The sequence below is a fragment of the Trichechus manatus genome, unplaced genomic scaffold (assembly GCF_000243295.1).
Source record: "Trichechus manatus latirostris isolate Lorelei unplaced genomic scaffold, TriManLat1.0 scaffold00077, whole genome shotgun sequence".
Lineage (NCBI taxonomy): Eukaryota > Metazoa > Chordata > Mammalia > Sirenia > Trichechidae > Trichechus > Trichechus manatus.
In genome coordinates this window covers 5,228,264-5,249,553 of record NW_004444013.1, presented here as the reverse complement: position 1 = coordinate 5,249,553, position 21,290 = coordinate 5,228,264, and the positions used below count along the sequence as shown (strand labels likewise).

The window sequence follows — 21,290 nt, the reverse complement described above, 5'->3', positions numbered from 1 at the left end:
GCAAATACTTCTCCCAGTCCGTGGCTTGTCTTTTCATTATTTTAAGTGTCTTTTGAAGAGCAGATTCCAATTTTTATGAAATCTAATTTATCAATTAGTTCTTTTATGGATTTGTTCTGTTATGGTGCCATCCCAGTTAGGTTTTAATAGGATCCCTTTGGCTGCTATGTCAGGAAGGGAATGAGGGGGGTAAAGATGGAAGCAGGGAGACCAGTTAGGAGGCTATAATAAGAAGACAAACAAGAGATGATGATGGTTTGGATTAGGGTGTTTGTACTGGAGGTGATGAGAAGAGGAGGGGTTTGGGTGTATTTTGAAGATAGGGCCAGTAGATTTTTCTGATGGATTGGATGTCAGAGAAATAGAGGAGTCAAAAAGACTCCACCTGAGCACCTGGAAGGATGGTGTTGCTATTAGCTGAGAAGGGAAGACTATGGGTGGGCAGAGGCTTAACAAAGGTATAGCAGTAGGGTGCATGTCCTGGGTGCTGCTTGAGGTGAGGCACCAACGAGCAGTTTCTATGGGCCATCACGGTTTCCATCGCCACCTGTGAGAGATCGTTCAGCAATTTAACACAAATTGTGTAGGTGCTATTTTCTGTAGATAGGCCCCTCGTGAGGGCAAGGATCAGAGGTCAGTTTTGACATATCAAGTCTGTGATCCTATTTGACATCCCATGTGGAGTAGTATTTGGATGTATGACCCCAAGTCCAGTGTGATTCGACCTCTGGTCGTGCTATGTTCTGTGTTATCCTCTGATATTTCTCTTCTGAATTTATATCTTTTGCTGGACTTGTCACTTCTTTTATTGGACCTTATATACTAATTGTCTTGGAAGAAGTATAGCCAGAATGCTCCTTAGCAGCAAGGATGGCGAGACTTCGTCTCACATACTTTGTGAACATGTTATCAGGAGGGACCAGTTCCTGGAGAAGGACATCATGCTTGGTTAAGTCAAAAAAGAGGAAGACTCTCAATGAGGTGGATTAACACAGTGGCTACAACAATGGGCTCAAACACAGCCACGGTTGTGAGGATGGGGCAGGGCTGGGCAGTGTTTCATTCTGTTGTGCATAGGGGGGCTTTGAGTCGGAACCAACTTGAGGCACCTAACAGACGTATACTACCTGTGTAAGTTCTAATTCATGTAAGATGTTGTTGTCGGTTCAAGCTCAACACCAGAGCCTGTATCAATGACTTTTCTATCCCTCAGGCTACATCTAGTCCTATTTGTCCTTCTCAAGTCTGTGACATTGCAGGAACTGAGAGTGGAATAAGTTTCCACCTATACCTTTGTATAGATTTTCAGACCTGGCTGACTTTGAAAAGGAGGAAGAGCTGAGGGAGGCCTCTAGGTCTTTCCTTTATTACTCCGAATTGGGCTCTTTGGTGGTTCCAATTGTTCCCTGTGTGTAGATTGACAGCCTGGGGTAAGGCTGACTAGCTCTTTCCTGCTTACTGCTGGTAGGTTATAGTTACACGACAAAAAAGGGAGAAATAACCACTCTCTCCTCCATCCTGCAGGTGATGTTCTCTCCGCAAAGTGGCACCCCTGGAGTCGTTGCTGTTCATCACGAGTGAACTTGGGTCCGTTTCCCAACTACATGGATGTCTTAATTTGCTAGTGCTGTCGTTGTTGTTCTTGTGTGCCGTTGAGTCGATTCTGTCTCATAGCAACCCTATAGGGCAGAGTAGAACTGCCCATAGGGTTTCCCAGGCGGTAGTCTTTATGGGAGCAGATTACCAGGTCTTCTCTCCTGCAGAGTCAGTGGAGGGTTTGAACTGCTGATCTTTCGGTTCACAGCTGAGCCCTTAACCGTTGCACCACAGGGCTCCTTTTTTGCTAGTGCTATGGTACCAGAAAAACCACAAATGAGTGGCTTTAAAAAACAGAAATTTATATTCTCACAGTTTAGGAGGATAGAAATTCAAATTCAGGGCTATAGGGAAGGCGCTTGCTCTCTGCCGGCTCTAGGGGCTGATCCTCGTGTCTTTCAGCTTCTGCAGCCCGGTCCTTGGTTCCTTTGCGCTCTCCACCTGGCATCTATCTTCTCCATTTGTGCTTACTCCTGTGACTAATCTGCTCTTTTTATAACTCAAAAGTGTTTAGGTTTAGGACACAGCCTACATTTATCTGGCCTCCTTAGTATAACAAAGAAAACCCTATTCCCAAACAGGATCACATCCACAGGTATAGGGATTAGGGATTAGGATTCCAACATATCTTTTAAGGGGCAGGGGGCACAATGCAACCCATAACATTGGAGATTTGCTTGAGATGCTTCTGAGTGTTGGGTTTAAGAAAAAGGAATTCATCATTAAGGAAAAAGGAATGACTAGCACTGTTAGATTACTGAGGCCAATAAAGGCTCGGGGGTCCCTTGGGCAACTGAAGCAGTGCCATCCACTGGCTGGTCCCACACGCCACAGGGTGTCCCCACGGAGGGTGTACACTGAGCTGATAATGTCAAGTATCACGGATTGCAGAGATCCTCGATTTAATATTAGGCTCCTCAGAAGGTGCCAATTCATTGTAGTAAAGTTTGGCATATTTTAATTTTATTTCCCTCCAGATTGCTATTTGTTCTACTGAAAACAAAATAATTTCAAAAAGAAAAGTGATTGACAATGTTGTCTTGCTCACATGGAAGTCATTTTCGTGATCCCTTGTCCCCTTCTAAGCTTCTTCACTTGCAGCCATGTTTACATTGCTGTAATCATCATGTGGTGCAAACGGTTAACCCACTTGGCTGCTAACCAAAAGGTTGGCAGTTCGAGTCCACCCATGGGCACCTCAGAAGAAAGTCCTGGCGATCTACTTCTGAAAAATCTGCCATTGAAAACCCATTGGACTCATGTGGGGTCACCATGAGTGGGAACCGATTCAACAGTAACTGGTTGACTTCATCATACTGTATATATATTAATATACTTTTGTATTAGCATTATCCTTAATAATTTATTGAGTGCTGGCCGTATGCCACACCCTGTGTTAAGAACTTCACAACCACATTTCATCTAACCCTCATAACCATTCTGTAGGTACTATTATTAGCCCAGAGTCCTTGTGTGGTACAGTTAATGCGCTTGGCTAGGTTGCAGGTCTGAGTCCACCCAGAGGTGCTTCAGAAGAAAGACCTGGCAATCTACTTCTGAAAAATCAGCCATTGAAAACCCTATGGAGCACAGTTCTACTTTGATATACGTGGGGTCACCATGAGTTGGAATGGACTCGATGACAACTGTTTTTTTTTAAAAAAAATAATTATGCATTATAATGAACAAGCTGTCTATTCTTTGTGATTTCTTTCAACTTGACTTATAAAGTTATAATTGCTCATGCTTGCTTAGGCAGCACATACACTAAAATTGGTGTGATACAGGGAAGATTAGCGTGGCCCCTGCAGAAGGATGACTAGCAAATTCACAAAGTGTTCCGTATTTTTTATGGTATGTAAATTATGCCCCAATAAAGCTGTTACCAACAAAGCTATCAGCCCTCTAAAAATCTGAAGCATTATGGTAAAACAAGTTCCTTTTTAGAGGTAAGGATTGTATTTAAGATTTTCTTATCCATATTCATATGTGATATGTGTCTATAATTTTCTTTTTGTATATTTTAACCTTTATCAGGCTTTAGAAAGAAGATCATGCTTGGCAAATGGACATAATGGTACTCTTACTGCCTTTTGCACTCTGGATGGTCTATAAAACATTGAAATGATCTGTTTCTTAAAAATACAATAATTGTCCTGATGGAAACATTGGGACCAGCTACATTTGTTTGGTTGTTATTGGATAATTTCCTCAATTTCTTTTTTGGTTTTTATTCTGTTTAGATTTATATTTTTAACGTTTTCAGTAGTGTATATATTTCTAGAAATTATTCATCTTATTGAGGATTTCAGTTTATTAGCCTATAAGTGTGCATAACATTCTCTTTGGATTTGGAGGGGAAAAAAATCTATTTTTCTATAAATTATCCTATCTCCTTTCTCATTTCTAATTAAAAATGTTCCCTTAATTATATTTGTCTGACGTTTGTTTATTCTATTAGTTTTTATCAAAACACCAGCATTTGAAATCATTTACTATTCTACTGCTTTATTCTTTATAATGTATTTATTTAGTTCTGCTTTTATCTTTATTTACCACCTCTTTCCAAATTATTTCTCCTCTTAACTTTTAAATAGAAGGCTTTGTTCAGTTGAATAATCCCAGCCTGAACAGGATTCTCACGCCTGAAACAAGTTGTAGGGTGAGAAACTGATGTGTTATAATTCTGTGTTAATCAGTCAGGGACCAGTAAAGACCGCAGAGCCCACACCAGCCAGTTCAACAGAGGGGATTTCACACTGAGCACTAGTTGTACAGGTATTGGAAGAGCTGAAAAGCCAAACGGGGAGCACAGAGATGAGCAACAGCAGCAAGCTGCTACTCCCCACCCTAGCTCAGCTGGAGGCACCCCAGAAGGAGAGATGATACCAGAGCCCAGGAGCTGGCAGAATCACAGCTCTGGTGAGAAACCAAACGTGTTGTGTCCCCTGCATTCCTTTCTCTTCTGACAGGACCCTTCCACCCCCACCCAGGCTCAAAGCTGGCCAGCTTGGAGTAACCCTCAACCCTTCCTTCTTCCTCATGTCCCATATGGGCCTCCACACATCTGCTCCATTTATGCTCTAGGATTTCTCCATCACTTTCTTCTTATCTCCACTGCACCTGAACCAACTCTGGCCCTCATTATTTCTCATCCGGCTGTAATAACGGTCTTCTAATGGATCACCCTTCCTCTAGTCTTCCTCCATTCTAGTCAATCTCCATGCTAATACCAAAGTATAGTATTTTTTAAAAAATTTTATTGTGGTAAAATATATATAACAATTTGCCATTTTAACTATTTTTAAGAGTTCGATTCAGTGACACTGCTTACCTTCACCATATTGTGCTACCATCACCACTATCCATTTCCAAAAGTTTTTCACCCCACAAACAGCAACTCAGTGCTCCTTAAGCAATAGCTTTCCATTTTCCCCTCCTCCAAGCCCCTGATAGCCGCTAATCAATTTTGGTCTCTATGCATTTGCCTGTTCTGGATATTTCATATGAGTAGGATTATGCAATATTTGTCCTTTTGTGGCTGACTTATTTCACTCAGCATAATGTTTCAGGTTCATCCATGTTGTATCATCTATAAGAACTTTATTTCTCATTGTGGCTGAATGCTATTCCATTCTATGAATATACCACATTTTGTTTATCCATTTATCTGTTGATGGACACTTGCGTTGTGTCCACCTTTTATTTATTGTGAATAACGCTGCAGTGAACATTGGTGTGGAAGTATCTGTTTAAGTCCGTGCTTTCAAGTCTTATGGATATATACCTAGGAGTAGATTTGCTAGGTCATATTGTAATTCTATGTCTAACTTTTTGAGGAACTGCCAAACTGTTTTCCACAGTGGCTGCACCATTTTACGTTTCCACCAGCAGCACACAAAGGTTCCAATTTCTCCACATTCATGCCAATGCTTGTTATTTTCCATTTTTCTGATAGAAGCCATCCTAGTGGGGCTGCACAAGAGCTCTGGTGGCACAGTGGTTAAGTGCTCGGCTGCTAACTGAAACGTTGGTGATTTGAACCCACCAGCTGCTCCATGGGACAAAGATGTGGCAGTCCGCTTCCGTAAGGATTTGCAGCCTCAGAAACCCTATGGGGCAGCTTTACTGTGTCCTATAGGGTTGAATCAACTCGATGACAACAGGTTTGGTCTGGTTTTTTTTTTATAGGGGTCGCTAAGAGGCGGAATGGGTTTTGGTTTAGTGGGACTGAAGTGGTACCTCATTGTGGTTTTAATTTGCATCTCCCTAATGACTAATGATGTTGAACATCTTTTTATGTGCTTATCGGCCATTTATATATCTTCTTTGGAGAAATGTCTATTCAAGTCCTTTGTTCCTTTTTAAATTGGCTTATCTTTTTGTTGTTGAGTTGTCAAAGCTATAATTTTGAAATGCAAATTTGATCTTGTTCCTCAAGGCTGTAGACTCCCCAAGGTCCTCCAAGGACTCACTCACACCCAGCTTCTTCGCTCTGGATCAGCTCCTGCCTACTTACGCTACCTCATTTTTTGCACTTTCCGTCACTGGTCTCTGCTCCAACCATGCCAGACTACTTTCATATTCCTGCACCTGTGTACCTGCTTCTCCCTGGTCCTGGAAGGCAGTGGTTCTCCAAGTGAGGTCCCCGGAGCAGCAGAATCAGCACCATGTGGGAACTTGGTGGTGGTTGTTGTTAGATGCTGTCGAGTCAGTCCTTACTGACAGTGACCCAATGTACAACAGAACAAAACACTGCCTGGTCCTCACAATTGTTGCTGTGTTTGAGCCCATTGTTGCAGCCACTGTGTCAATCCAGGGTAGCTGGTAGACATGCAAATCCTCAGATCCCATCCCAGACCTACTGAATCAGAAACGCTAGGATCGGGGCTTGGAAATCTGAGATTCAAATGCATGATAAGTTTGAGAACCACTGTTGTGGGGTACTTTCCCTTGAACCCTGAATCCTATTCAGTTACAGTTGTGATGTCTATGTAGCTTTTTCTGAGACCCTTGGGCAGAGCTAACCACCCTCTCCTCTGTGTTCCCCCAGCACTTTGCCAATACCTCTGCTACGGCTGTTAAAACCCGTTCTAGCCATTAACACAGACTGTGAGTTCCTCAAAGGAAAGGACTGTGTCTTGTTCATCTTTATATTCTCAGTTCCTAGAAATTTTCTAGAAATGCACCTGACTCTGATACTGAGCAAATGTGTATACACACAAACGTATGTATGTGTATATTCTTTTGAGAGGTGAAATATAATTTAAAAAATTATTCAACAAATGTTTACATAATGCTTTCAGTCAGGCACTGTCCCGAGCACTATAAAATTGGAAACCTTTTAATCCCCATGAACACTGTCAGCATCAGGAGCTGTTACAACCACCACTTTCCAGATAAAGAAACCGAGGCACAGAAAGGTGAAGGTAACTTACAGTCACACAGCCCGTGAGTGGCAGAGCTGTAATTCTAGTTCGGGCAGTCTGGCTCCAGATTCTGGATTCTTAGTCCCTGCCCTACACTGCCTCTCAGAAGAATTAGCTGCGTTAAAAGGACGTGTCGAGAGGCTCTTCTTTGCAGAAGTTGTATGCTGTGTGTGGCCATTTCTCTGGCTTAGGCAGCCCCCAAAGCTGCGGAAGGGGTTCAGTTTAGGGCAGCAGCAGCTCCTCCGGAGGCTCACGTGATCGGCTTAGCGCTTGTCTACCTGTGGGCGAGAGGCCCCGGCCTAATGGTCTGGAAGAGCTTATTTGTTTAGAGCGCCAGCTACCCCAGATGACCCAGGAGGCCTGAGGAACAGGCTAGAGTGGTAGCTTTTAATCTTGCATGAGTCAGACTATTTCTAGGAAGGTTTTTGGAGAACTTTAAGAAGAAAAGGTATGGTAGTATTCGCCCCAGTATAACATAGGCATCCACCTGCCTGGAGAACGGCTGGCTTAGCTAGAGATTCATACAACTCAGTTTCAGTTCTGAAGCATTCTGTCCCTTCTATTTAGTTCCCTGAAGAACAGGATTTCTGGAATTCTCCAAACGAAAGGCCCTCTTTCAGCACCTGAGTACTTATCAAATCCCCATTTTGTGTCTAGCTCTGGGTTATATGCCGTGAGGCGGTGAGAGAAGTTTACCACTGGCTTATGAGAAGCTCCTAGTATAGTTGGAGAAAAGGGCTAAGGCACATACGTGAAGAATTGGGAGAAGGCATGATTTTAGATATTAGCATACAGTAATTAGCATAGAGTCAAGTGCCAAACTGAGTGATACCAACAATTAGAGAACAGAACAGCATGTTGTAAGATGCAGATTATGTGTCATGAATTATAAGTATAAAATGAGTTAGAGAAAGCAGATAAACGAAGGCTGGGGTAGGAGGGGGAAGGATTCAGAAGGGAGTGAGATTTGATCTGACTCATGCAGGAAGATGATAATAAAATAGTCACATTGGCTAACTTTAGCTGACAGCGCTATTGAGTGCTGGGCACTTCTAAATGGTTTTCATTAATTCATTTAATTTTCACAGTAACCTTATAAAATGGGTCTTATTAATATCCCCCTTTTATAGATGAAGAAACTGGGGCATGCAGAGGTTAAGTCATTGCTCAAGATTATACAGCTAGGCGTGGAGGGGGTTGGATTTGAACCCACAGCCTGTCTTCAACTCTTGTGCTTAACCACTGGACTATATAAATAGAGTGTGCTCTTTCTTCTCAGACATTGGGAGTCCAGAGCATAGACCTGGGTTGAATGGGGCTGGAGTAGGACCAACCTGTGAGCAGCAGAGTGGAGCCAAGAGTGATCTGAAAGATGGAAACCATGTGGAATTGATTATTAGATGCCAGACAGATAGTTCAGCCGTGTGTCCAATTGCAGAAGCAGAGAGGCAGAGCCAAGAATTAGATATAGGTGGGAAACAAGAGGTAGCACACTCTGGGGAGGGGCTTCACACCATCAGCCTCTGTCTTCCATTGCTTCCTTTCCTATCCTGCTTAAAGTCCAGGCTCTGCCATTTCAATGACTTCTTAACCAAAGTTTCCAGTACCTTTCATTCCAGACACCCAGCTCCCACCACTGACCTTAGTCATACTGTCTGGCAAAACACCAGTTCTGGAAAAATCCAACTGTTCAGTTTCTCTGGACCTGCAGATGAACAGCCAAACTCTCATCAAGGCCAATAGGGTCTACCAAACATTCATGGTTGCTGATTGCAGCTGTATCTTTAGCACTGCCCATCCACCTCCTATAGAGGGAGCACCCTTATCTCTTGTCTGGATGTCTGAAACAGCCTCTTAATGGGTTGCTATTGTTATCCACTACAAACCAGTTCCCAACAGCAGCCAAAATGACAGACTTCAAGAACAATCAGATCATATCACTTCTCTGCTTATCCCTTAGCCCCCTGCCCAATTGCTCCCCATCCCCGTTGGAATGAAGTTCAAGCTCCTTAGGTCCACAAGGTCCTCCATGACCTGTTTCTCCCTCCCTCTCTGATCTCACCTACCACCACTTTGCTCCTCACTCTCTCCACTCCTGCCTCCTGGGTTGGCTTTCTGTCCCTTGCATGCACGAAGCTTGTGCCTGTTTCAGGCCTTGGTGCTCATGTTCCCTCTGCTTGGGTTATCCTTCTCCAGATATTCTCACGCAGCTCCTCCTACTCATTTCAATGCCACTTGTTTAGAAAAGCCTTTTCTCAGACCTGAGGTAAGGTTGCTCCCTTCCTATCAGTCTTTATCACTTCCTCTTTTTTCTTCAAAATACTTTTCACCACCTGACATCCTGATTTGTTTACTCATATGGCAGAGACTGTTAAATGCCTACCCAAGACTCACTGTCCTCTCTTTACTAATAGAACCCACTTTTACTTGTGGCAAAAATATATTGTGGCAAAAGTATATCCAGCTGGCATTATATGCCCCCTTCCCAGCCTCCCTTGTAGGTTGGAGTAGACAATGAGTTGTACATGTTACCTACTGGCTAGAGCTTCTGAGAAAGCTCTTTAAAGGGGGCTGACTCAGCTGGGAAGCACATCCCTTCTTGCCTTTCTCTTTTCTCTTTCTGCTTGCTACAGTGTGGATAAAAGGGACGCAGGTATGGCAGCCGTGTTGGAATACGAGGTGATCTGGAAGATAGAAGCCACATGCTTAAGATGGTGGGTCAGCAAGATAGGAAAAGTCTAAGCTCCTGATGACACTGTATAGCCACCTTACCACTTTTGGTCTGCCAACTCCAGGCTTACTTTATATGAAGGAAGCTAGAACTCTAAAATTAATTTGCTTCAATTGATATTATTTGGGTCTTATGCTATACTCAACCCAATATATTTCTAACCAACAAATCTTTAATCTTTCTTCCTTCACTAGGATGTAAATTTCAGGAGTCCAAGCTCTTTGACTTTATTGTTACTACTAAATGCCTGGTACCTAAAATATTATCTGGCATGTAGTAAAAGCTCAGCAACTATATGTTGGAATGAGGAGTGTATGGTAAAAGAGAAGGCTTGATGAGATTTCCTTAGTTGCTGTTTATGGGGTGTGTATCAGCCAGTATCCACCACCTGTCTGTCAGTTTGTTGTACTGTGGTGACTTGTATATTGCTACGATGCTGGAAGCTATGCCACCAGTATTTCAAACACCAGCAGGCTCATTCATGGGGCACAGTTTTCAGTGGAGCTTCTAGACTGAGACAGACTAGGATAAAAGGCATGGTAATCTACTTCCAAAAATTAGCCAAAGAAAATCTTATGGATTACAACAGAACGTTGTCTGACTTGCTTTGGGCACATCATGAGGAGGCATCGATAGCTGGAGGAGGACATCATGTTTGGTGAAGTAGGGGGCCAGTGAGGGCAAAGGAGGCCTCAGTGAGATGGAGTGGCACAGTGGCTGCAATGATGGACTCAGACTTGCTGGTGACTGTAAGGATGAGGCAGAACATCTCATTCTGTTGTTCATATGGCTGCCAAGAGTCAGAGTCGACTAGATGGCAGCTATCTATCTATCTATCAGTCAGGATAGGCTAGGTGATGCTGAGGTAATAATACCAAAATATCAGTGGCCTGACATAACAGAAGTTTATTCTGGCTTGTATATATCTGCGGGACCGAGCAGCTTTCCAGGCAGCTGTTCTCCATGTCCGCCGTTCTAGGCTGCTTTGACCTTGTAGCACCTTTATCTCAACATGTTGCTTCAGAGTTGACCGTGGAAGAAGACGAGAGAATGGACAGTTACGTGCCAGCTCTTAAATGCTTCTGTCTGGAAGTGACGCAAGTCATTTTTACTTATGTTTCATTGGCTAGTATCAGTCATAGGACCATGACTAACTTCAAGGGGTGGGGAGAGAGAAATGACAATATTGGAGAGCAATCATTGTGTCCTCACAGTCTCTGAAACAGGTGGGGGTCGGGGGGGAGGCGGGCAAGTATTTTGAGCAGGCTCAGCAGGGAAGAAATGGTAAATAAATCCAACTGAGGATGTCAATTCAAGTGAGGAGAAAAGAACTGATATGTCCATTGAAGCTTCCTGGAATTTATCTCTGTGTGAGGGTGTCCCGACTGCATGGACCAGCCTGTCGCTCAGCGAGGACTGTGGAGCACATCTGCCTGTGTGTATGAGCTCTGGACCTCATTTTTGGGGTCCTTAGACTACATCCTCTTCTCTTCTGTACCCTTCTACTCAGACCTGCTTCTTCAGCAACAGTTTTTAAACCCTGGACCTTTTTATCATCATTGCTCACATCCAAACTTAACAGCACTGCATCCTATCACTTCAGGATTTTGAATTAAACCATAAACTAATTCAAGCTAAGATGTGATAGTTTGATAAAATAACTCACCTAGTATATTTGCATTTTAATGGAGGCACTCAATGCCTTTAGGCAGAAGGGCTGTAATTTCAGGCACCCTGGTAAGCAGGTTGGGAAAATATTTTTCTCCAGAGGAGCCTTTTAGTGCTCCTTAAATTTTATCACACTACTCTGCCGACGAAACAGGACTGACTTTCAGGGCTGATTTCTGTCCTGTTCCAAGCCAAATGCCTCCTGGGGAGAGGGTGAAATGATAGCAGCATAGGCCCTATTTTATTAAGTATATTGGCAAGAGAAAAAAGGAAACTTATTCAGAAGAGATGGACTCAGGTGTGCAGAGGAAAACAAATAAACCATCCCACCACTCTGTCCCCTGATACAACATCCATTGGTGTTCGTCGCGGAATTACACCGCTTTTCCATAAAAGACAACTCGGCCTTTTTGTGCAGTTGTAGGTTTCTTCCCTACTGTTTGACATTTTCCATGCTTGTTGCTAAATCTTTGACAGAAGCATTAGATGGGCTGAAGAATAATAGTGTTGTAAGAAAGCTGATAATGGCCTAGAAAAAAAAGTATGTATAATACACACCTTGACATTGAATCGCTGAATACTTTAATAAGTAATGCACACAAACGGAGGCCTTTTGTGTTGCCATAAAATGTAAGCTCCACCTTTCTTCTCATTGAGAAGCATAAAGAGCAGGAGAGGAAAATAGATGGAAAGAATTCAAATATTTTCCTTTGGGGACTTTGATGTGCCAGTGTGCTATACACCAAGAGGTTCTCTTTAATCTCCTCAAGTGTTAGAGAGAGAATGAGAACAAGAAAGCAAGAGCACGCCATAGAGAGGAGAGAGTGTGTGGGTTGCATTTCCCGATGTTTCCCAGAAACCAGCTCCAGATGTGAGAATCGTATTCTGACACGGCTTCCAGAATCCCAGAGGACTCAGTAATTTTTCTTGTAGTGAACACCACTGAAGCCAAAGGATCCAAGGCTCCAGTGGCCAAGAAATGACCTCAGTGCCAGAATGGGGTTACACGACCTCGAAAGCAGTGTCCTCTGGAGGGGAACCACTGAACAGTACACATAATCACAGACAAGTTCCTTAAGGTAGGGAGTGAGTAAGAGAGGAGTTGAATGTGTGAAGGAGGTTTTGGTGACTCCTACAATTTTAAGACTTAAATTTTTCAGGAAAAACAATTATAAATTTCCATTTTACAGACTCCCCACTCATTGTTAGGTGCCATTGAGTTGGCTCCAACTCATAGCAACCTTATGTGTAACAGAACGAAACATTGCCCGGTCATGCCTCATTCTCAGAATTGTTGCTATGTTTGAGCCCATTGTTGCAGCCACTGTGTCAATCCATCTTATTGAGGGTCTCCTTCTTTTTCGCTGACCCTCTACCTTACCAAGCATGATGTCTTTTTCTAGTGATTGGTCCATCCTGATGGCATGTCCAAAGTAAGCGAGACAAAGTCTTGCATCTTAGCTTCTAAGGGGGATTCTGGCTGTACTTCTTCCAAGACAGATTTGTTCCTTCCCCTGGTAGTCCATGGTATATTCAATATTCTTTGCCAACACTGACTTGGAGACTTTCTATGCCTTTCTTGCATCTTCATGTGTTTACCATAGAAACTACTGCTTTCTCCAATCCTTAGCCTGCTAAACTATCTGTTACGGATTGAATTATGTCCTCCCAAAATATGTGTTGGAGTCCTGACACACCTGTGGATGTCATCTTATTTGGAAATGGGTTTTTCTTTGTTACATTAATGGGGCCATATCAGTGTAGGGTGTATCTTAAACCTAATCACTTCCAAGTTATGAAAAGAGCAGATTAGACACAGAGGTAAGTTTAAGTACAACTTCTAACTTCAGGGGGAGTGATGAAACTCACCAGCAACCCAAAGCTGATTCATATGAGGCAAAGGTCAGATACACCTCCACTCTCCAAATTTTTTACCAATTCTGACACCAGCCGCCTTCCTCATAGCATTTTCTACTTCTGTATTGGATTCGATAATTTGTTGTAATGGCCACACAGAATTCATAGGCCGTACTCACAATTATGGGCTTTACTAGGGAATAACAGGTTACAATTCTAGATCAGGATCAACTTGGAGGTAACAGGATACAACTCAGGATACAGTTCTTCGTCAGGACAGCTTCCAACCAAGACAGCTCTCACCTCCTTCTTGGCTGTGCCCGTGGGCAGGTCGCACTTCTTGGTCATGTCTTAAGGCAGGCCGCACTCTCTGCCTCTGCCGCTGGGCACTGCTCAGGCCTACTGCTGCCAGCCGTGCTTGGGCAAGTGTTACAGCTCTTTTGGCTCTGCTATCAAGTGCCTGGAAGCACCCTACTCCACCAGCAAGCCTTCTGCCCAAAGACACTCAGCTCTCTTGCTCCAAGGGTCAGTGAGCCCTCTGCAGCTGCCTCGCTCTGTGGGCCAGGAAGCCCACTGCAGCTGTCTCGCTCTGTGGGCCAGGAAGCTCACTGCAGCTGTCCCACTCTGTGGGCCAGGAAGATTACTGCAGCTGTCTCATGCTGGTCTCCTGGTTCTCGCCACTTATACCATGTCACACCGTCTTGTACTGTCTCATGCTGTCTCTTGCCATCTCTGGTGTTACAGCTCTCTCTGACTCCTGGATCTAGGAGGTTCTCAGCACAGGAAACCCAGGTCCAAAGGACACACTCTGGTCCAAGTTCTTCTTTCTGATGGTAGTGAGGTCCCCCTTAACTTCTGTGGGATTAGCCTTTATAAGCCTAGCAGGATGGCAAAACTGACCAATCCCTTTGGTAGGCCACGGTCACTTTATTTGTATAGTAAACTATCCAATCCCTGCAAGAGTTTTATGCACCTTATTTGCATAGTAAATTGCCCAATCACTTTGCAAGATTGTGTCCTAACAAATCATCTTGGGATAACTACAAACCTAGGGCCAGAAAGTCCGTCTATGAGGAGAAACTCATTGCACTGCATTCCACCAGAGCCAACAGAGAAAGAGCCTTCCTGTAGACCCAATGCCTGAATTTGGAATTCTAACTTCGTAAAATGTGAGAAAATAAATTCCTGTTCTTTAAAGTTCACCCACCTGTAGTATTTGTGTTACAGATGCACTAAGAAACCAAGACACCACCCTTGTCCCATCCTTCCCTCAATTATTGAAATGCCTCTTCCCCAGTAACAACTATTTCCCTACTTTTTATGGCATGGAACGCCAACCCCAATATGACTGGCTGCCTCTTGCACATTGTACTTAACCTTGACTAGAAATTGATTTGGTTAGGATGTATTTTTGGCTGCAGGTAGTAGAAAACAAGACTGACAGTGGCTGGAACAATAAGGATATTTAATTGTCTCACAGCAAGAAGTGTATTGGTAGGAGTTCTGTGGTTGGAACAGTGACTCGTTAATGTCATCAAGGACCAGGCTCTTTCTCATTTTCCACTCTGGCATTTCTGGGTACTGGCATTTGGTCCTCATGCTTAGTGCTTCGTGATCACAATATGGCTGGCATAGCCCTCTACATTCAAGGAAGGAAGCAAGGATCTAGGTGACAAAAGGAAGCACAGTCTCTGAGAGGGAGGCCTGTGAAACTGGGGGTTCTTAAGCTTCCCAGGTGATGTTGATGCCCAGGCAGGTTTAGGAATCATTGTTATAGACTCAGACCCCTAGATTTATGGAGCTTAATAGGACTTCCTTTGTCAAGGCTTTCCTTTTATCAAGGAGGAAAACATTATTTCCCAGAAGCCCACCAACACACTGGCTTTCAAGTCTCATCGTCCAGTGCTAGATACATGGCTATCCCTAGATGCAAGAGGGGCTGCAAAAATGAATATCTTGCAAAGGGAAATAGGATTGTCACAATTAAGTGAGACCCATCATGATTCATTGCCTAGAAATGGGTAGGTTCTGTTATTAAGGAGGACACTGAAGATGAATAGGCAGCTATAGCATCTGCTGCAAGACTGCCTCAAGGTAAATGGTATATCTATGTATTTTTGTTGTTAGTTGCTATTGGGTTGGCTCTGACTCATTGCGACCCCATATGCAGCAGAACGAAATGTTGCCCAATCCTGCCCAATCTTCATGATTGTTCGCACATTTGAGTCCATTGTTGTGGCCACTGTGTATTTTGAGTGCCTTCCAACGTAGGGGGCTCATCTTCCAGCATTATATCAGACAATGTTCTATTGTGATCCATAAGGTTTTCACTGGCTATATTTTGGAAGTAGATCTCCAGGCCTTTGTTTCTAGTCTAGCTTAGTCTGGGAGCTCTGCTAAAACCTATCGACCATGGGTGACCCTGCTGGTATTTGAGATACTGGTGGTATAATTTGCAGCATCATAGCAACACACAAGCCACCACAGTAGGACAAACTGACAGACGGGTGGTGGATAGCTATGTATAGATGGTACATTTTTATTCTGCTATGTTTTTGTGCCACAGTTATATACCTTGCTCTGAAGTATAGATATGCCGCTGGGTAGTAGCTGTAAATGTCTATATATGAAATAATTATTTTTTTCACAAGAAAAACAAAACAAAAAACAAAACTAAGGTGGATTATATGGAAAATATTTTTCCCAAGGTTATACCAAATCACATGCTTAAAATGGTGATAAAGCAGATATTGAAATATAAAACTGTATAGGTTTTTTTCTATACTTGAGCAATAGATATACTCCAGTAAAGTGCCCCTAAGGTGACTTTATGTAAAATGAATCCTATATTTGCTTTAGCCATGATTATGGAATTGGAGATCGGAAAAACGGCTTGAGGGTGGTGTCTGACCTCCTCTAACTTCACAAGGGGAAAAGAGAATCAAGACCAACAGTCCAAGGCTGATTCCTATGAGGTGGAGGTCAGTCAGACACGTCTTTTTCTGCCATCTTTACCAATTCTGACACCAACCGTTCCTCCCACGGCACTCTCTACTTCTCTGCTGGGTTCGATAATTCATTGCAATGGCCACACACAACTCACAGACTATACTTACAGTTGCGGGGCTTATTAGGGAAGTAACGTTACAATTCAGGTTGAGGAATGCTCAGGATATAGTTTTTTCATCAGGACAGCCTCTTCCCAGCCATGCTTGTAGGCATGCCTCTCCCTGGCTCTAGGCCTCTGCCCAAAGGCACTCAGCCTTCTGTCACCAGGGGCCAGGTAGCCAACCACACTGTCTCCTGCTACCAGGTCTCTGCTGCTGGGTCCCTGCTACCAGGTCTCTGCTGTTAGTCTCTCCTTCTTTGGTGGCGGTGGGCTCTTCTCTTTTCCACCTCTGGTGTGGCTCATTTCAAGCCCAGCAGGATGGCAAAACTGACCAATCCCTTTGGTGAGCCACAATTACCCTATCATACAGTCCTGCCCAATTACTTGGGTGGCAGTTACAAGACCATGGCTAGAAAGGCCACACAAAAGTGATCTATGTACCACAGAAATATATTTAATGGAAAACAGCATTCTGTAGGTGGTAAGTGTAGCTGAAAAATGATGGCAGATGAAATTTCTATAGGGTGGCTCAGCTTCTGTCATGGATTGAATTGTGTCCCCCAAAAATATGTGTCAACTTGGTTAGCCCATGATTCCCAGAGTTGTGTGGTTGTTCTCCATTTTGTGATTGATATACTTTTTCTATCTATTGTAAATCCTAATCTCTGCCTGTGGTTAATGAGGCAAGATTAGATTATGTTAAAGAGGATCAGGGTGGGATGTAACACCTTTGCTCAGGTCACATCCCTGATCCAATGTAAAGGGAGTTTCCACAGGATGTGGCCTGCACCACCTTTTATCTCTCAAGAAATAAAAGGAAAGGGAAGTGAGTAGAGAGCTGGGGACCTCATACCACCAAGAAAGCAGTGCCGAGCAGAGCATGTCCTTTGGACCCAAGGTTCCTGGGCAGAGAAGCTCCTAGACCATAGGAAAACTAACGACAAGGACCTTCCTCCAGAGCCAACAGAGAAAGAAAGCCTTTCCCTGGAGCTGGTGCCCTGAATTTGGACTTCTAGCCTACTCGACTGTGAGAGAATAAACTTCTGTTTGTTAAAGCCACCCACTTGTAGTATTTCTGTTACAGCAGCACTAGATAACTAAGACAGCTCCCAAACTGGCTTTGCATTGGAACCACCTTTCTAACACTAAAATCTCAGGCTCCTCTGTAAGTGAGTGGAAGCACAGTCTCTGAGAAGGAGGCCTGGGAAGCTGTGGGTTTAAGATTCCCAGGTGATATGGATGCCCAGGCAAGATTAGTGATCACTGTCATAGACTCAGACCCACAGAATTATGGAGCTTAATAGGACTTGGAAATAATTTGGTTCAACACCCTTATTTCACAGTTGAGATAAGAGAAGTTATGAGATTTGCTAGTGGTCATAGAGTGACAGCAGCAGAGACTCGAATTCAGTCCTCTTGACTCTGATGTTTGTGCTCTTGCCAGTACATCACCCTACTAGGGAAGCATTTTAGGAGATTTCATATGGTGCTTCCATTGTCTTAGAGTATTTTCTGAACCTGGGATCTATTGCTTGCTTTCTCATCTCTTACTCCCCTCCTTTATCAGAACTTTCCTCAGATGCAAGATTTTCTTTGGGAGTCATCAAACTCGATATTCTTCCTTTGGGCCAAAGATGTATATTGCCTTAGAGTCAGGCTACATTATCACAATTCACCAGGGGATACTAATATAAAAAAGGATATACCCGAAATAGAAATCTTAAATCTAAAGGTTTTATAACATACATTTTGTGTTAGCAATTTTTTTTCAAAATTCTGTAAAATGAAGTTACTTGTATTAAGAAGTTATTAAGCTACCCATACTGGCAGATGAACAAACAAATCAGTCTTAGAAAAATACAATCAGAATGCTCCTTAGAAGTGAGGATGATGAGAGTTTGGCTTACTTTGGACGCATCGTCAGGAAAGACCAATCACTAGAAAAGGACATCATGGTTGGTAAAGTAGAAGATCAGTGGAAAAGAGGGAAACCCGTCAATGAGACAGATTGATACAGTAGCCAAAACAATGGTCTCAAGCATACCAACACTCATGAAGATGGTGTAGGATTAGGCAATATTTCATTCTGTTTATACGTAAGGTCACTATTAGTTGGAGCTGACTTGATGGCACATAACAACAACACAAAAACAAGCCACCCATAAAGCTAGCTTATTGCAAGGAAAAAGGGAAGGATAGTAAGATTTCATTTACAAGAAAACTTTTTGAATGCTTATTATATATTAGGTACTGTTCCAGATGCTGAGATAAGGAAGGTCATGTCTGGGATGGTAGAAGAGCGAGAACTATTAACAGCCCATTATAATGTGTGATAACTGCAACATTTGAAGAATGCATAATGCGCAGTGATAGCCCAGAGGAAAGGATTACCTTCTCCTAAGGTAGAGGTGGGAGGGCACTTTATATATGGGGTGTCACTTCTGAGTTGAGTCTTATGATGAATAGAAATTCATATAAGGGACAAGGAGGAGAGACATGCCATGTCTATGCAAACAACGTGCAAAGGCCCAGGGGCATGCCACAGCCTGGTATGCTGGTGATATAGGACATGGTAGAAGACTGGAAAGGGCAGTGGAAGGGGAGCAGCTGGGGAATGGGCTTATGTGATATATTGAGGGATGGGGGTATCATCCTGTGGGCAATGGGGAAGTGTTGAAGAGCTTCCAGCAGGGGAGTGGCAGGCTCCGGCTTTGGAATGGGGCCATTCTGAAGACAGGCTGTTAGGGGCTATTGCAATAGTTTGTGTCAGACAGGGTGAGAGATTTCCAAGGGGCAGCAATGATGGAGGTGAAGAGTCGGGTGTGGAGCTAAGAGGTGTTTGTTGTAGTAGCTACTGGCTGTTGAGTCGGCACTGACTTATAGCGACCTTATCTTCATGATCATTGGTATGTTTGCGTCCATTGTTGCAACTATTAAAGAGGTGTTTAGGAGGTTGAGTTGACAGATCCTGGTGGTAGATTGGATATAGAGGGTGAGGGAAAGAGGAGAGCTGAGAACAATCTCCAAGTTTCACATAGAGGGAACAGAGCAACAGGAACAAAAATTTTGTTTTGTTTGTGGGGAATATAATGAGCTGAGTGTTGGACCTTGAAGTTCAGGTGCCTACAAATTGTAACAGAGTTTTCCAACATGCAAAAGAGAACTTTCGTCATGTTATCTTGATGTTAATGTATAGCTCTCTCCAGCTGAGTAAGGGAGACCTGAGGCCATAAACCAGGCCACTGCTAACATTTAAAATTTTAGCTTTTGTTGTATAACAAGCAATTTTCAAACGCAGAGACTTAAAACAATCAACATTTGCTATTTCTTATGATTCGTGGTTTAGCCGGGTGGTTCTTCCGGAGTGGACTGGCCTCACTGAGGTTGGATGATCTAGATGGTCACTTTCACATGTCTGGTGGTTGATGGGTGGTCAGCTGGGGCAAGAGAATGACTTGGCCACTTGTCTTTCATCATCCAGCAGGCGAGCCCGGGCTTATTCACATGGTGGTGGTTCAAGGATCCCAAAGAGCATCAAAAGAGGAAAAACTCTAATGCACAAATGCTTTTCAAGGTTTTGCTTGTATCACATTTGCTATTGTCCTATTTGTTAAAATAAGTCAGCTGGCAAGCCCAGCATCAGTGTAAGGAACAGAAACGTAGAAAGGGGAATTACTGTGGATATTTTGTCCACACTCTCCCACAAGAGTATGACGGGTGGAAGGGGAGCCCATGAGTATCTGAGCACCTGCTTTGTCCCTGGCAGTGTGCCAGGCAATGTAGAGAAGCTTATAGAGGTAGGAGACCAACTTAAGGTCACATTTACTAAGTGAAAGGCCTGTCATTCAAACCTCACACTGTCTAGAGCCTATTAGTGTTTGACCATATTCCCAACGTCTATAGCTAGTTAGTATCCTCAAACTGTGCTAATAACTTTTTTTGCTGTTGCTGAAACAAAGTAAAAAAAAAAAAAAAAAAAAAGCAGTTCTGTTACTGTCAGGTTGATTCTGATCCCATGTGTGTCAGAGTTGATCCCATGTGTGTCAGAGTAGAACTGTGTTCCGTGGGATTTTCAATGGCTGATTTTTTGGGAAGTAGATCACCAGTCTTTCTCCCAAGGTGCTTTTGGGTGAACTCGAACCTCTAATCTTTCGGTTAGCAGCCGAGCATGTTAATGGTTTGCACCACCCAGGGACTCCAAGCAAAGTGAAGTATTCCTTTAAAATTTTGAGATTAGAGGTGATATGCTTGCATATGACCATTTGTTCTTGATGATGACTAAAGCTAATTGTTTAGCTGATGGCTAGGGGGATTAGTCCATTGAGTGCTGTTAGCACATTCTGGGTTTGGCACGCTTGCCATGGGATGACTCACGGGCAGTGCTAGGCTTGCCTTTGAAAGGTGTTCATTTTCCCTCCTAAGTTTTGTGCAGTCCATTCTTTCTGCAGGAGACAATTTCTGCCTTCAGGCTTGCTTTCAAGAGGGAGCAGGTGCCTTGGCTGCATCCTCACGCTCTTCATGTCATTGAGTCTATTTTACACGGTTAGCTCTTAGCAGAGACTCTGTGTGTGGGATATTTATTGCATAATGTGGTGTAATATGCAAAGATCATCTGAGAGGCCCTGGGCATGCTGCTTTTCCTACTCTAGCTCCTATCCTGACTCAGGAAAGATTGGAGTGTTACTCTCCTGGGGCTGCTGTAACAGAATACCACAAACTGGGTGGCTCATAAGAGCAGAAATTTATTGTCTCACAGTTCTGGAGGCCAGAAGTCCAAGTCAATGTGTTGGCTGGGCCATGCTTTCTCCAAAGTATCTAGGGGAACATCCTTTCTTAGCTCTCCTTGGCTTGTAGATGCATGACCGTCTTTTCTCTGTCTGCCTCTCCATGTCTCCTCTTC

General features: G+C 43.4%; 1 non-coding gene across 1 annotated transcript; it reads left to right on the top strand.

Annotated features, from left to right (window-relative positions):
- Positions 1-3,343: 3,343 nt before the first annotated feature.
- LOC111821340 (U6 spliceosomal RNA) lies at positions 3,344-3,446 on the top strand. The gene has a single exon (XR_002824777.1). It is a non-coding gene; the product is annotated as a U6 spliceosomal RNA (small nuclear RNA).
- The last annotated feature ends 17,844 nt before the right edge of the window (positions 3,447-21,290 follow it).